General features: G+C 38.2%; 1 protein-coding gene and 1 pseudogene across 3 annotated transcripts in view; both read left to right on the top strand.

Annotated features, from left to right (window-relative positions):
* The window catches only part of MICU1 (mitochondrial calcium uptake 1), a 234,429-nt gene that overhangs the window by 67,662 nt on the left and 150,832 nt on the right, over nucleotides 1-15,935 (top strand). The gene's annotated exons all lie outside the window — the stretch shown is intronic.
* LOC130853086 (glyceraldehyde-3-phosphate dehydrogenase-like) lies at nucleotides 13,472-14,806 on the top strand (annotated as a pseudogene). Its single transcript, XR_009053663.1, has one exon. The product of XR_009053663.1 is annotated as a glyceraldehyde-3-phosphate dehydrogenase-like (transcript).

The raw sequence follows: 15,935 nt of genomic DNA on the forward strand, positions 1-15,935 counted from the left end.
GGCCATCTGTATGTCTTCTTTGGAGAAATGTCTGTTTAGGTCTTCTGCCCATTTGTGGATTGGGTTATTTGCTTTTTTGGTATGAAGCTTCACGAGCTGCTTGTATATTTTGGAGGTTAATCCTTTGTCCATTGTTTCATAGGCAATTATTTTTTCCCATTCTGAGGGTTGCCTTTTAGTCTTGTTTATGGTTTCTTTCACTGTGCAAAAGCTTTTAAGTTTCATGAGGTCCCATGTGTTTATTCTTGATTTTATTTCCATGATTCTAGGAGGTGGGTCCAAAAGGATCTTGCTTTGATGGATGTCATAGAGTGTTCTGCCTATGTTTTCCTCTAGGAGTTTGATAGTGTCTGGCCTTCCATGTAGGTCTTTCATCCATTTGGAGTTTATTTTTGTGTATGGTGTTAGGAAGTGTTCTAATTTCATTCTTTTACACGTTGCTGTCCAATTTTCCCAGCACTACTTATTGAAGAGGCTGTCTTTTTTTCCATTGTATACTCATGCCTCCTTTGTCAAAGATAAGGTGCCCATATGTGTTTGGGCTTACTTCTGAGTTCTCTATTCTATTCCATTGATCTTCCTTTCTATTTTTGTGCCAGTACCATACTGTCTTGATCACTATGACCTTGTAGTATAGTTTGAAGTCAGGGAGCCTGATTCCACCAACTCCATTTTTGCTTCTCAAGATTGCTTTGGCTATTCGGGGTCTTTTGCGTTTCCATACAAATCGTAAGATTTCTTGCTCTCGTTCTGTGAAAAATGCCATTGGTAATTTGATGGGGATTGCATTGAATCTGTAAATTGCTTTGGGTAGTACAGACATTTTCACGATGTTGATTCTTCCAATCCAGGAACATGGTATGTCCCTCCCTCTGTTTGTGTCGTCTTTGATTTCTTTCATCACTGTCTTAAAGTTTTCTGCATACAGATCTTTTGCCTCCTTAGGCAGGTTTATTCCTAGGTATTTGATTCTTTTTGTTGCAGTGGTGAATGGGAGAGGTTCCTTAATTTCTCTTTCTGCTCTTCCGTTGTTAGTGTATAGGAATGCAAGAGATTTCTGTGCCTTAATTTTGTATCCTGCTACTTTACTAAACTCATCAATGAGTGCTAGCAGTTTTCTGGTAGAGTCTTTAGGGTTTTCTATATATAGTATCATGTCATCTGCACAGAGTGATAATTTTACTTCTTCTTTTCCAATTTGGATCCCTTTTATTTCATTTTCTTCTCTGATTGCTGTGGCTAACACTTCCAAAACTATGTTGAATAATAGTGGTGAGAGTGGACACCCTTGTCTTGTTCCTGTTCTTAGAGGGAATTCTTCCAGTTTTTCCCCATTGAGAACAATGTTGGCTTTTGGTTTGTCATATATGGCTTTTCTTATGTTGAGGTAATTTCCTTCTGTGCCCATTTTCTGGAGAGCTTTTATCATAAATGGATGTTGAACTTTGTCAGAAGCTTTTTCTGCATCTATTGAAATGATCATATGGTTTTTATCCTTCAAGTTGTTGATATGATGTATCACATTGATTGATTTGCATATATTGAAGAATCCTTGCATCCCAGGGATAAACCCCACTTGATCATGGTGTATGATTTTTTTAATGTGCTGTTGGAGTCTGTTAGCTAGTATTTTGTTGAGGATTTTTGCATCTATATTCATCAGTGATATTGGTCTGTAGTTTTCTTTTTTTGTGACATCTTTGCCTGGTTTTGGTATCAGGGTGATGGTAGCCTCGTAGAATGAGTTTGGGAGTGTTCCGCCTTCTGCAATATTTTGGAAGAGTTTGAGAGGGATAGGTGTTAACTCTTCTCTAAATGTTTGATAGAATTCACCCATGAACCAATCTGGTCCTGGGCTTTTGTGTGTTGGGAGATTTTTAATCACTGCCTCAATTTCCGTACTTGTGATTGGTCTTTTCATGGTTTCTATTTCTTCCTGGTTCAGTCTTGGAAGATTGTATTTTTCTAAGAATGTATCCATTTCTTCCAGGTTATCCAATTGATTGGCATAGAGTTGCTTGTAGTAGTCTCTCATGATCTTTTGTATTTCTGAGGTGTCCGTTGTGACTTCTCCTTTTTCATTTCTAATTCTGTTGATTTGCATCTTTTCCCTTTTTTTCTTGGTGAGTCTGGCTAATGGTTTATCAATTTTGCTAATCTTCTCAAAGAACCAGCTTTTAGTTTTATTAATTTTTGCTATTGTTTCCTTCCTTTCTTTTTCATTTATTTCTGCTCTGATCTTTATGATTTCTTTCCTTCTGCTCACTTTGGGGTTTCTTTGTTCTTCTTTCTCTAGTTGTTTTAGGTGTAAGGTTAGGTTGTTTATTCGATCATTTTCTTGTTTCTTAAGGTAGGACTGTATTGCTATAAACTTCCCTCTTAGAACTGCTTTTGCTGCGTCCCATAGGTTTTGGGTTGTTGTGTTTTCATTGTCATTTGTTTCTAGATATTTTTTGATTTCCTCTTTGATTTCTTTAGTGATTCCTTGGTTGTTTAAGAGTGAATTGTTTAGCCTCCATGTGTTTGTATTTTTTGCTGTTTTTTTCCTGTAATTGATATCTAGTCTCATGGCGTTGTGGTCTGAGAAGATGCTTGATATGATTTCAATTTTCTTGAATTTGCCGAGGTTTGATTTGTGACCCAAGATGTGATCTATCCTGGAAAATGTTCCGTGTGCACTTGAGAAGAAAGTGTGGTCTGTCGTTTTTGGATGGAATGTCCTATAAATATCAATTAAGTCGAGATGATCTAATGTGTCATTTAAAGCCTGTGTGTCTTTATTGATTTTCTGTTTGGATGATCTGTCCATTGATGTAAGTGGGGTGTTCAAGTCTCCCACTATTATTGTGTTCCTGTCGATGTCCCCTTTTATAGCTGTTAACATTTGCCTTATGTATTGAGGTGCTCCTATATTGGGGGCATAGATATTTACCATTGTGATATGCTCTTCTTGAATGGATCCCTTGATCATTATGTAGTGTCCTTCCTTGTCTCTTTTAATAGTCTTTACTTTCAAGTCTAATTTGTCTAATATGAGTATTGCTCCTCCAGCTTTCTTTTGACTTCCATTTGCATGGAATATCTCTTTCCATCCCTTTACTTTCAGTCTATATGTATCCCTTGGTCTGAAGTGGGTTTCTTGTAGGCAGCATATAGAAGGGTCTTGTTTTTGTATCCATTCAGCCAGTCTGTGTCTTTTGGTTGGAGCATTTAATCCATTTACATTTAAGGTGATTATTGACATGTGTGTTCCAATTACCATTTTCTGAATTGTTTTGGGTTTGTGTTTGTAGGTGTTTTCCTTTTCTTGTGTTTCCTACTTAGAGAAGTTCCTTTAGCACTTGTTGTAAGGCTGGTTTGGTGGTGCTGAATTCTCTTAATTTTTGCTTGTCTGGAAAGCTTTTGATTTCTTCCTCAAATCTGAATGAGATTCTTGCTGGGTAGAGTATTCTTGGCTGTAGGTGTCTCTCTTTCAGGACTTTCAGTATATCCTGCCATTCCCTTCTGGCCTGCAGAGTTTCTGTAGAAAGGTCAGCTGTTATCCTGATGGGTTTTCCCTTATATATTGTTTGTTGCTTTTCTCTTGCTGCTTTTAATATTTTTTTCTTTGTGTTTAATTGTCGTTAGTTTGATTAATATGTGTCTTGGTGTATTTCTCCTTGGGTTTATTCTGTATGGGACTCTCTGTGCTTCTTGGACTTGGTTCATTATTTCCTTTCCCATGTTGAGAAAGTTTTCCACTATAACCTCTTCGAATATTTTCTCAGACCCTTTCTTGTTTTCTTCTTCTTCTGGGATGCCTATAATTCGAATGTTGGTACGCTTAATGTTATCACTGAGGTCTCTGAGACTGTCTTCTATTCTTTTTATTCTTTTTTCTTTTTCCTGCTCTGTGGCATTTATTTCCCCCATTCTATCTTCCAACTCACTTATTCGTTCTTCTGCCTCAGTCATTCTGCTGGTTATAGCACCTAGAGTATTTTTATTTCAGTTATTTTGTTATCTATTGCTGTTTGTTTTTCTGAGTTCCTATGAACTGTTTCTTGTACTTTCTCTATTTTGTTATCGAGATTTTGTATCATTTTGACTATCATTACTCTAAATTCTTTTTCAGGCATTTTTCCTATTTCCTCATTTATTTGTTCTTGTGGGTTTTTTTCCTGCTCCTTTGCCTGCATGGTGTTTCTTTGTTTCCTCATGGTTGTCCAGAGTTTTGGGGTTGCTTGTCCTGGCGATAGAGGTGTTTATAGAAGACTGTCCAAGCCTCAGACTAATGTGCAAGTATTGGATTAAACAAATATTAAGTCTAGGAAACACATACATGTATAAGACACACAATTACTGAATCCGTTAGGACATAAGGCTCTAGAAAGACCTGACAGAACCCCAGTGTGCTATCAGATATTCAAAGAGAAACCCAACAGAAATTGACAACTGAAACAGAACAAATCAGAGAGAAACGCAAAAGCAAACAAACAAACAAATAACACCTTACACATACAAACATTAATCCAGGGAGATTTTGTAAGCTAGGATCAAATATAGAAAAGGAGCCAGAGTACCACCAGAGAGAATGGAGATTCTCAGAATGTAATTAGACAACAGTACAGTAATTTCTTAATAGCAAATATCTAGGCATCGTTCAAATTTCCCTATCTAAAACATATTGTTTACAGTTGATATGTTTAAATCAACCTCCAAAGATGGTCACACACTGATATCTCTTAAGTCTTTCTTTACAGGTTTTTCTCTTTTTTTTTTTTCTTGACTTTTTTTCCTTGCCATTTAAGCAAGACAAGTTTTGTCTTCTTTCACATCTCTCAGCCCACCTTTCACCTTTTGCTCAGATTGTAGCTGCAGCAGATAGCAGTATAGAGATATAGCATGCCAGGAATGACCCTCAGCTACGCCATGTATCTCTTGTTTGTGCTATAGAGCATCTCTGCTGCTGTAGCATGGGACCCTTGCAGGAGCCCACTCAACCATGTTGGCACACGCACACATATAGAGGCATAAAGGACTTTACTTTTTGTTGGGACTTGGTGCATAAATACTCTCTTCTCCACTGCCTTGGATGTTCAGTTCTGAGGATGCAAACTACATGGTTTCTTACGTGGGCTAAGAGAAATTGAGCCCTAGTTGTCTACAGCAGTAATCAGCTCAATGACATACACTTGAATTTGCTTTCCCTCCTTTCCTGTTTCACTCTTCTTGGTCCTTCTGCACTGGCTCCCTACATTTTAAGAAACTCAAACTGTACATCATTTATTTGTGAAAGAATGTAAGTTATTTATATTACAGAATTTCCCACATATTGGATTTTACTGATTGTATCTCCATGATGTTATTTAATATGTTCCTCTATACTTTGTATTTCAGCTGTGTAGAAAATATATAGAAAGGAGCTGAAAGAGAATATACCAAAACATTAACTCTCTGAATGTTGAAATTATGAGGAATTATTTTATTCTTCTTCAGATGTTCCTTTATTTTCTAATAAACTTCATCTGCATTCATTCAACAGGTTTTAATTGATTAGCTCTGCTATGGGTTAGACACTATTTTATATGCAGGGCGTGCAGTAATTTATAAAACAGAGAAAAATTTCTTCTTTTATAGAGTATACAGTCTTTTATAATTAGAAAGAAGATATATAAAGTTTCCATTAATTACACTGAATTTCAGATTTTGAGCCTTTTGAATTAGTTTTATCACCTTGTTTTGTGACACATGGAAGGAGAAATTAAAGAAGATTTATGTGTAGGACGGAAAAAAGGATTGCAAGATATATTCCTGGGTTTTATGATGGTGAAATATTTGTACTTGTCAATTTCTAATACCCAGAAGAAATCTAATATGTAACAGTAACTTTACATAAAACTATACTTTGCTTCCAGTGTGGCATTGAAAATGAAGCAACACTTCAGGTAGGTTACTAGAGATTATCTGATCATTTAAGGAAGTTTTTTTTTTTTCTCCTTTAGAAATCATTATATATTCTGATTGCTTACACATATTTTGGCATTTAACTTTGTAATTTTGTTCTTTAATTATTGAAAGACATATTACATGGACAGAATAGTTACTAAATGTCTAATATGCCAAGCACATTTCTGGTTTTCATAAAAAGCCAGAATAATGAATGATTGCTTTTCTTTTAAAATAATAATCATGAGGAAAAATTGTAATATATTAAAATGAGATTCAGTGGAAATTTTGGCTCCATTTTTGTTTGCTCATGAACACAAATTTCCACAAATGTTGATGTAACAGAAGTAAAATATATATTATTCCAGTGTGGGTTGAAATGAAGAAAAGAGTGAAGCTTTTTTTTTTTTTTTTTTTGTAGTTTGAATTTCTTCATCAGATGGCTGGACTCTGGCCAGTAGCTCATATTTCAACTTTGTTTTGTCATGTCTTTCACACATACCGTATCCCAGGATACCTAACAGATCTAAACTTGTAAGCTTTAGTTTTAGAACAGTTCAAAAATAATCACAAAGCACATAAAGCCTTGAAATTAAGCAGTTTTTAAATGAGTGGAGTGCTGATAAATTTTAGTAACAAGCTGATTAAGAATATTTTTATACTAAATACCAAGAAAATTTAGACTAGCCATAGGTAAGTAGGAAGGACATTAAAAGGAAAAAAAATATATAGGTGATAACCAGTTTTGCTAGCTAGCCAATGACTTGGAGAAGCAGCAGCATGGACAGATTTTTTAAGTACTAAATAGAAAAACTTGAGCTTTTGTCAGAGCAAAGCATACTTGAACTTTGGTCAGAGCAAAGAGGATCTCTTTTTCCTTTCCACCATATACCACTGGCTGACCTATTCATCTTGATCTGACTTTGTCTATGTGGAAGATGGAAAGAATATGACAAGGGGGAACATAGATCATACTGTGATTTGCTTCTCCTCGGCTCCATATTCTCTCTAGGATTAAGGGTCATGCCCTTAATGATAGTCTTACCTAGAGCACTTTTAGTTTGAGACACACAATTTTACCCTAGGTTATATACAATGGTTTTGGTTCAAAGTGGTGATGTAGGAGGATCCTGAACTCACTTCCTCCCATGGACACACCAAATCTATTATACAATTATATATGGAATAATAAGAAGCCCCCAAACTAGATGAGTAACTCCTATACATCAGGCATATGAGAAAAAACCCACACCAAAATGTATAGAAGAGGCTGACACAATCTCACCATAAACTCCACCACTGGCATAGCAACCAGTGGTCGGGGGGAACTCACAGACCTGAGCTTTTACCTGAGGAGCAGGAGGTTTGAACCTCACATCTGGCACCCCAGCTATTGAGACCTACACCTGAGAGATGAGCCCCCATAATATCTGGGTTTGAAAGCCAAAGGGGCCACAAGGCCATAGTGAACTGAGGAGCAGTTCTTAAAGTGCTTATGACTGGCTACCCCACAGGGCAAAGGCAGTTGAGTGAAAAATGCCCAGTGTTTCAGTGAAAGAGGCCTATTTGCTTATCTGAAAGCATTGGCCTGAGAGGCAGACATCTAATTTAACACATATCTAGGGGCCTACTGAAATATTCTCCAAAGACAGGTTGGTGGGCTCCATCTTTGCACTCTCTCTCTGTCTTGCTCCAGGTCTCCAGAATCTCCTTGAAAGGAGCTTGTGCACATCTAGTGCCCTGGTTTTTGCAGCAGCTGCCCAAGGAACACCCCTTGAATGCCAGCCTCTGGTGGGCAGCAGGGTTTATGCTCACAGCTTCCATAGGACTGTAACAAATAGAGAAACTGTTCTTAACTGTCCGCAACCACCAGGACACAGCACAGAGACAGCAGACTGAAACACACCTCCAGTATTTCTGTGAAAGAGGCCCATTTGCTTGCCTTGAACCTTTGGCCTGAGGGGCAGACTTCTGGTTTAACACATATCTGGAGGCCTGATGAAATACTCTCCAAAGACTGCAAAGACCAGTGGGAACCACCTTTGCCTGTTTTTCTGCCTTGTTCAAGGTCACTGGTATCTCCCATAATGGAATTTGTGTAGATGTCTGGCATCCTGATTTTTGCAGCAGGCACCCAGGACACATCCCTTGATCACTTGGCTCTGGTGGCCACTAGGGCTTATGTTCTCATGTCCCATAGGACTGTAACAAATGGAGAAACAATTCTAACTGGTTATCTAATTCCTAGGGCACAGCACAGATAACCAGCGTGAAATATACCCCAGTCTTTCTGTAAAAGAGGCTTATCTTCATCGCTGTGTCCTGAGGGGCAGGACATCTATGGTCTGACTATAGTCCCCTCCTGAAACTGGGAAGACCAGTGGGCATCATTTTTATGCTCTCCCTCTGCCCTGTCCCAGGTTGCTGATATCTCTGATAAAGGAGCTTGTGTACATGTCTGGCTCCCCAGATTTTGTGGCTGCCACTCAGAGGACACATCCCTTGATAGCTTGGCCCTGGTGACCAGTGGGACTTGTGTTCATGGATTCCATAGGTGGTAGCAAACAAAGTAACATTTCTTAACTGGCTGTCACCCCAGGGCTCAGTGTAGAGGAATCAAACAAACACTCATCTCCCCAGCCTTCATGTGGAAGATGTTTATTTGCATACTTTAAAAACTGCTGCCTAAGGGTCTGGATTCCATTCAGCCTGAATTTAGGTGCTGACTGAGATCCTCCACTTTTTGACAAAGATGAGTCTTGGCACTACTGGGAGCCTGTAAGAATAAAGTAGCCTGCTTGGACAATCACAAAGGCTTGAGGGACAATCAGGAGCTAGGGCAGCGTTGAAGGATAAGGTTCAGCTTCTCTACAAGGCCACTCCTCCAAGACTGGGAGAGGTGGCTGTTTATAGAAATCAACTCAGTCATGAAAAATGAAGAAATAGAGGAATATGTTCCAAACAAAAGAACAAGATAAAACCTCAGAAAAAGACCTTAATGAAATGGAGATAAGCGACTTATTTGATAAAGAGTTTAAAATAAGTCATAAAATTGCTCAGCAAGCTCACAGGAACAATGCATGAATAAAGTGAGAATTTCAATAGAGAGAGAAAATAGACAAAAGTACCAAATAGAAGCCGCAGAATGGAAAAATAATAACTGAACTGAAAAATATAGTAGAGAGGTTCAACAGCAGACTATATGAAGTAAAAGAAAGGATTGATGACCTTGAAGACAGTGGGACTTATCCAATCAGAGCAACAAAAAGAAAAAAGAATGAGAGAGTGAAGATAGCTTAGGAGACTTATGGGACAACATCAACAGACCAACAGTTAGCATTTTGGGGGTTCCAGAAGGGGAAAAGAGAAATGGGCAGAAAACGTATTTGAAGAAATAATATCTGAAAACTTCCCTAACCTGGGAAAGGAAACAGATGTCCAGATGCAGGGAATTCCAAAAAAGATGAACCCCAAGAGACCTACACCAAGACACATTATAATTAAAGTGTTAAAAGTTAAAGACAAGGAGAGAGACTCCTTGCAAGCAGCAAGAGACAAACCACTTGTTACATACAAGGGAACCTCCATAAGACAATCAGCAGATTTTTCAGCAGAAACTTTGCAGGCCAGAGGGAGGGCCATGGTATGTTCAAAGTATTGAGAGAAAAAAATGCCAGCCAAGAATACTTTACCCAGCAAAGTTGTCTTTCAGAATTGAAGGAGAAAGAGTTTTCCAGACAAGCAAAAGCTAAAGGAATTTAGTAGCACTAGACTGGACTTACAAGAAAGGCGAAAGGGACTTCTTTAAGCTGAAATGAAAGGGCACTAATAAGTAACAGAAACATACGAAAGTATGTACAATGAATGTATTTTTGAAACATTTTTGTGGTAATGTTTTCTCCCCAACCAGATAAGTTCCTTCAGTACAAGAACCTTGTCTTCTGCTTTTATTTTAATTTCCTACAGTGATGCTGAGTATAGAGCAGATGTTGGTCAGCTACAGTGAACTTCCCTGTTTCTGTTTGGCCTGTGAGCAGAGAATATTTTTTACATTTAAAAAAAAAATCAAAAGAGGATTATTTTGTGATGCCTGAAAATTATATGAAACTCAAATTTCAGTGTCCATAAAAAAAGTTCTGTTGGAACACAAGCACACTCATTCATTATGTATTGTTCATGGCAGCTTTTGTGCTGTAATAGCAGAGTTGAGGAGTTGCAGTAGAGACTATAAGTGGCCCACAAAGCCTAAAATATTTATTGTCTGGCCTTCTACAGAGAAATATTTGCTGACTCCTTGTGGAATAATAAGAAACAAGGGTTTATTATAATAAGAAATAAGGGGTTCTGCCCCTGGTTCCTGACACAGAGCTCCTGAAACTCTTGTGAATAAGATACTAGGTAGGCACTACCCAGGATGTATTCTTCTCATAGTGATGACAGATACAAGAAGGCAAGCCAACCTCAGAAGTCCATTCTTCTTCCCTATCTCATCTGTACTCCTCTCCCTCCTTTATATTTTATTCCTGATATGGAACCAACTTATAAAAAGGTATTAAGTTGGACTTAGAATTTTTTTCAAATATATAGAGAATATACAAAATAATAGAGAATACTCTTGTAACCATTACTTGATTTTCTCAAATTTTAGCATTTACTCAATTAATTCAGATCTTCATTTTTAATTATTTTGAAAACAAAGCTTTACAGTTGTGGTTGAAAACCCTGTGCATCTCTCTGAAAACTCATTTCACTCCCTTTCTTGTTAGAAATAATCACTGTCCTTAATTTGGTGTTTATCATTCTTGATGAAGACTATAACATTCACATATATCCATTGTCCTTCCCTAAGCAATGAATGTATTCATCTGCTGACATTGACATTGAACCTAGCCATGTGATTTCCTCTGACCAATGAAATGTGAGAAGAAATTATATACATTATGTTCAAGCAAAAGCTTTAAGAGTCAGTTTGTGGTTTGCTGTGTTCTCTTTTACCTCTGCCATGTTCCAGATAGAGGTTGCTGCCCCATGACCCTGGATTCCAGGTTTGATATCATGTGAAGCAGAGCTGCAGCCAATATTATAGACAGGTAGCATGAGCACTATATAAAACCTTCCTTGTTGTAAGCCACTGAGATTTTAAAGTTACTACTGCAGCATAACTTGTCTTTTTTAGCTGCTACATTTCCCATGCTTTTTTATATGTTAAATATTATGTTTATATTTCTGTGTGTTTTTGTGTTTGTTGATACACGTAGCTGTTCTCTTATTTTCACTGCTATATAATTGTGTATATCAATTGTTTAAATTTGTGTAAATATGCCAGTATTTAATTTACCCATGTTCATGTGGATGAACATTTCCAATTTTATCAGTCAGTGTTTGCTGTATAACAAACGACCACATAAAATGTCAGTGGCATAAAACACAAGCATTTATTTACCTCATGCATCTGCAGATCACAAGAGGTGTGCTCTGCTAATCTCAGCTGGCCTTGCTCTATAGATAGGCTAGGGGCTGGCTAATCTAGGCTAGGTCATCTCTGCTTGATAGTTTTGTTGGATTTGTCAGTCTACTCTATATGTTTCTCCTCCTTTTTAGACCAAAGGGCTATCTGGATATTTTCTTCTCATCCTGGTGGCAGAGGTGCAAGAAGGCAAGCCAACCTCAGAACTCGATTTTAAGGATCTAGTCATGTTTTAATTGCCAGTATCCCATTGGCCAAAGCAAGTCGCATGGCTAAGCCCAAAGTTAAGGGATTTTCTATGGCGGTCAAGGAGCAGGAAGTGAATATTTTGAGAACAAAAGTCTAATATGCCAGTGTTTTTACTATTGTAAACCATACTGACGTGAACCTTCTTCCATATGTCTCCTAGTGCATATTTACAAAAAAGTTATTTTCAACAAATACACCTGAAGGTTGGACTTGCTGGCCCAAAGGATATATTCCTCCTCAAATTTGCTAAACATTACCAAATTGATTTACAGAGTGGATATAATAATTTATATTTTTTCCAAGAATGTATGTTTCCTCCTCTGCATTCCTGCCAAGACATGGTATTATCAGACTTAAATTTTTAGCAATCTGATGGAAATTATTGTATCTGTGTGGTTGTGTTTTGCATTTCACTAGCAACTGGTAAGGCTTATCTGAATATTTATAGGCTGTTCACATTGCCATGCCTATGAATTGCCTATTTATCTTCTCTACTCACTTTTCTATTTGATTTCTTTTTAATTAGTAAAAGTATTATATGTATTCTCTATTGAAGTCTGTCATATATATTGCAGATATCTATTCCTAGTCTGTGGCCCATCTTTTTATTTTATGATAATTTTTAATATACGGAAGCTGTTAATATTTTCAAACATACCAGTCTTCTCCTTGGTGGTTTGTACTGTCTCTTTTTAGCTGATTTATTGAGGTATAATTAACAAAGAATAAACAGCACATATTTGAAGAGTTTGATGAGTTTTGACACATTAATCACATGTATATACTAGTGAAACCATCAGCACAATCAATATAATGAACATAGGCATCGCCCCCTAGAATGTCTCCATACCCATTTGTAATCCTGCCTTCCCACTTTTTCCCAGCCAAGTCCCAGGCAACCACTGATCTTTCTGTCTTCCATATCCTTGCTGATTATCTATTTCCTTTCTCTGTCAATTATTGAGAGAAGGACATTGATCTCTGACTTTATTTGTGGATTTGTCTATTTATTTTTTCAGTTCTATCAGTTTTTGCTTCAGATATTTTGCAACTCTCTTATTAGGTACATACACACTTAGGATTATTCTAGCTTCTTGGTGAATTGACCCCCTTATCATTATATAATTGACTGTCTTTATCCTTGTTAGTATTTTTTTTTTGCTCTGAAGTCCACAGTCTGATATTTATGTAGCCATTCTGTCTTTCTTTTGGTTCACTTTTCATGATATATCTTTTTCCATCGTGTTACTTTTAACCTACCTATATCATTGTATTTAAAATGGGTTTCTTATGGACAACATACAGTTGGGTCTTGTTTTTTATGCAATATGACAGTTTCTACCTTTTAATTAATGCGTTTAGATGATTTATATTTAATGTAATTATTGATAGGTTTAGATTTAGGTCTACCATTTTATAATTTTTTCCCCTTTTTTTATGTTCCTCTTTTACCCCTTCCCTGCCTTCTTTTCAGATTATTTGAAGATTTTTTAATATTTCATTTTAATTGATTTTGGCAGGGGGGTTTGACTGTATTTCTTTGTAAATCTTTAATGGCTGCTATTGAGATTATAATATACATAGTTAATTTTTCACAGTTTACTGAGAATTTATATTTTACCACTTCAAGTGGAATATATATATCTAACCACTATAAAGATTTCTCCCCAGTTTATGGCGTAGTGTCATCTGTATCACATCTACGTATGTTGAAAACTCTGCCAGACATTGTTTTTATTTCCACTGTCAAATAGTCTGTTATATATATCTAGTATTAGCTATTTCTGTTGCTCTTTAATTATTCCTTAAGTTCCATATTTTCCTCTGGTATTATTTTCTTCCCCCTTGAATGTCTGTTAGAGAAGTTCTGCTGCTGATGAATTCTCTAGGTTTTCCTTCGTCTGAGAACATTTTTATTTTGTCTTCATTCTTGAAGAATGTTTTCACTAAATAAAGAATTCTGGGTCAGGCTCTCTGCTCCTCCCCATTCGACAGACAGCCACAACTTCTGTGCAGTGCCAGCTGTGTCCCAGAGACAAGATGGTGAAGGTCAGAGTGAATGGATTTGGCCGTATCAGGCGCCTGGTCACCAGGGCTGCTTTTAACTCTGGCAAAGTGGACGTTGTCGCCATCAATGACCCCTTCATTGACCTTCACTACATGGTCTACGTGGTCCAGTATGACTCCACCCACGGCAAGTTCCCCAGCACAGTCAAGGCTGAGAACGGGAAGCTTGTCGTCGATGGAAAGGCCATCACCATCTTCCAGGAGCGAGATCCTGCCAGCATCAAGTGGGGTGATGCTGGTGCTGAGTATGTGGTGGAGTCCACTGGTGTCTTCACCACCATGGAGAAGGCCGGGGCTCACTTGAAGGGTGGAGCCAAGAGAGTCATGATCTCTGCCCCTTCTGCCAATGCCCCCATGTTTGTGATGGGCATGAACCATGAGAAGTATGACAACCCCCTCAAGATTGTCAGCAATGCCTCCTGCACCACCAACTGCTTGGCCCCTCTGGCCAAAGTCATCCATGACCACTTTGGCATCGTGGAAGGACTCATGACCACGGTCCATGCCATCACTGCCACCCAGAAGACTGTGGATAGCCCTTCTGGGAAGCTGTGGCGTAATGGCTGAGGGGCTTCCCAGAACATCATCCCTGCTTCTACTGGCACTGCCAAGGCTGTGGGCAATGTCATCCCTGAGCTGAATGGGAAGCTCACCGGCATGGCCTTCTGCGTCCCCACCCCCAATACGTCGGTCGTGGATCTGACCTGCCGCCTGGATAAACCTGCCAAACATGAGGACATCCAGAAGGTGATGAAGCAGGCATCGGATGACCCACTCAAAGGCATCCTGGGCCACACTGAGGACCAGGTTGTCTCCTGCGACTTTAGCAGTGACACTCACTCTTCCACCTTCGATGCTGGGGCTGGCATTGCCCTCAGTGACCACTTTGTCAAGCTCATTTCCGGGTACGACAGTGACTTTGGCCACAGCAACAGGGTGATGGACCTCATGGTCCACAGGCCTCCAAGGCGTGAGAGCCCCTGGACCTCCAGCCCTAGGAAGAGCACGAGAGGGAGAGAGAGGTCCTCAGCTGCTGAGGAGTCCTTGCCCCAAGTCAATCCTCCAGTACACTGAGACTCTCCCGACCTCCACAGTTTCCATCCCAGACCCCCTGAGGAAGGGGAGGGGCTTAGGGAGCCATACTTTGTCATGTACCATCAATAAAATACACTGTACCCCACCCCCCCAAAAAAAGAATTCTGGGTTGAAATTCTTTTCTTTCAGCACTTTAAACTGGCTGCTTCAGAGATTTGTTTTCTTTGCCTTTGGTTTTCAGCATTTTGATTAAAAAAGCTTCTCTCTCATATCTAGTGAACTTGAACTGTACTTTCTTTTGCTGACTTACATAGCTGAAATATAATTATTTTAATAAAATTTTAGGATTTTTTGGATACATTTTCTAGGATAAATTCTAGTATTAAACTGAAAAAATGAACATCTAAACTTCTGAGAGATAGCTGGGACTTCTTAAGTAAAATTATATAGAGTTTCCATTTACCCCAAGCTCTAATTTATAGATATTGAGATGATATATTTGATTGTTTCACTTTTGTCTTTTAACAGAATGAGTAGCTATCATCTTTAAAACAAGCCTTCTTTTATATGTTCACTCTGAAGCTTAAACTGAGACTATTCTTATATTGTTTCTGCATGTTTACATTATTTTCGGTGTGGATTCAAGAAGACAGGCAACTGCCACCATTTAAAAAGGTTGTTAGACTTAAAATCAGAAACAGTCATTTAATTCTTTTGAGCGTCAGCTTTCTCATTAGTGAAAATGGGGAGATAGTATTTAGATCACTCTGTTAGCATTAAATGACTGCGGGTGTTCTTTGAAAAGTCTGAGATTTTTGGAAAGCACCCTAGGGAAAACAGCATAACATCCAATGTTTCTAAGCTGGGACCCAAAGAATGAGGATGGAGAAATGGAAGGGAAGTCATCTGATTACATTTTCAAACTACACGTGCTGTGTTTTCTCCTTTCTTTCTCCATACTCTCTCTCCCCACAGTGATTGGGCCTATTAGAATCTCAAGAAGAGTAGTAAGTGAGGATAGCATGAATTATTTCATCCATCCACATTTCCCATATTCCACCCCCAACCGTGTTAAGAATTGATCCAATCCAACCATCTGCTTCATTTGACAGGTCAAGAAATCCAAATATAGCAAGATGAAATAACCATTTCTTCCAACTTGAAATTACAAATCTCTTGGCCTACTTTA

Source organism: Hippopotamus amphibius, chromosome 5, assembly GCF_030028045.1.
Source record: "Hippopotamus amphibius kiboko isolate mHipAmp2 chromosome 5, mHipAmp2.hap2, whole genome shotgun sequence".
In the NCBI taxonomy this organism is placed as follows: domain Eukaryota; kingdom Metazoa; phylum Chordata; class Mammalia; order Artiodactyla; family Hippopotamidae; genus Hippopotamus; species Hippopotamus amphibius.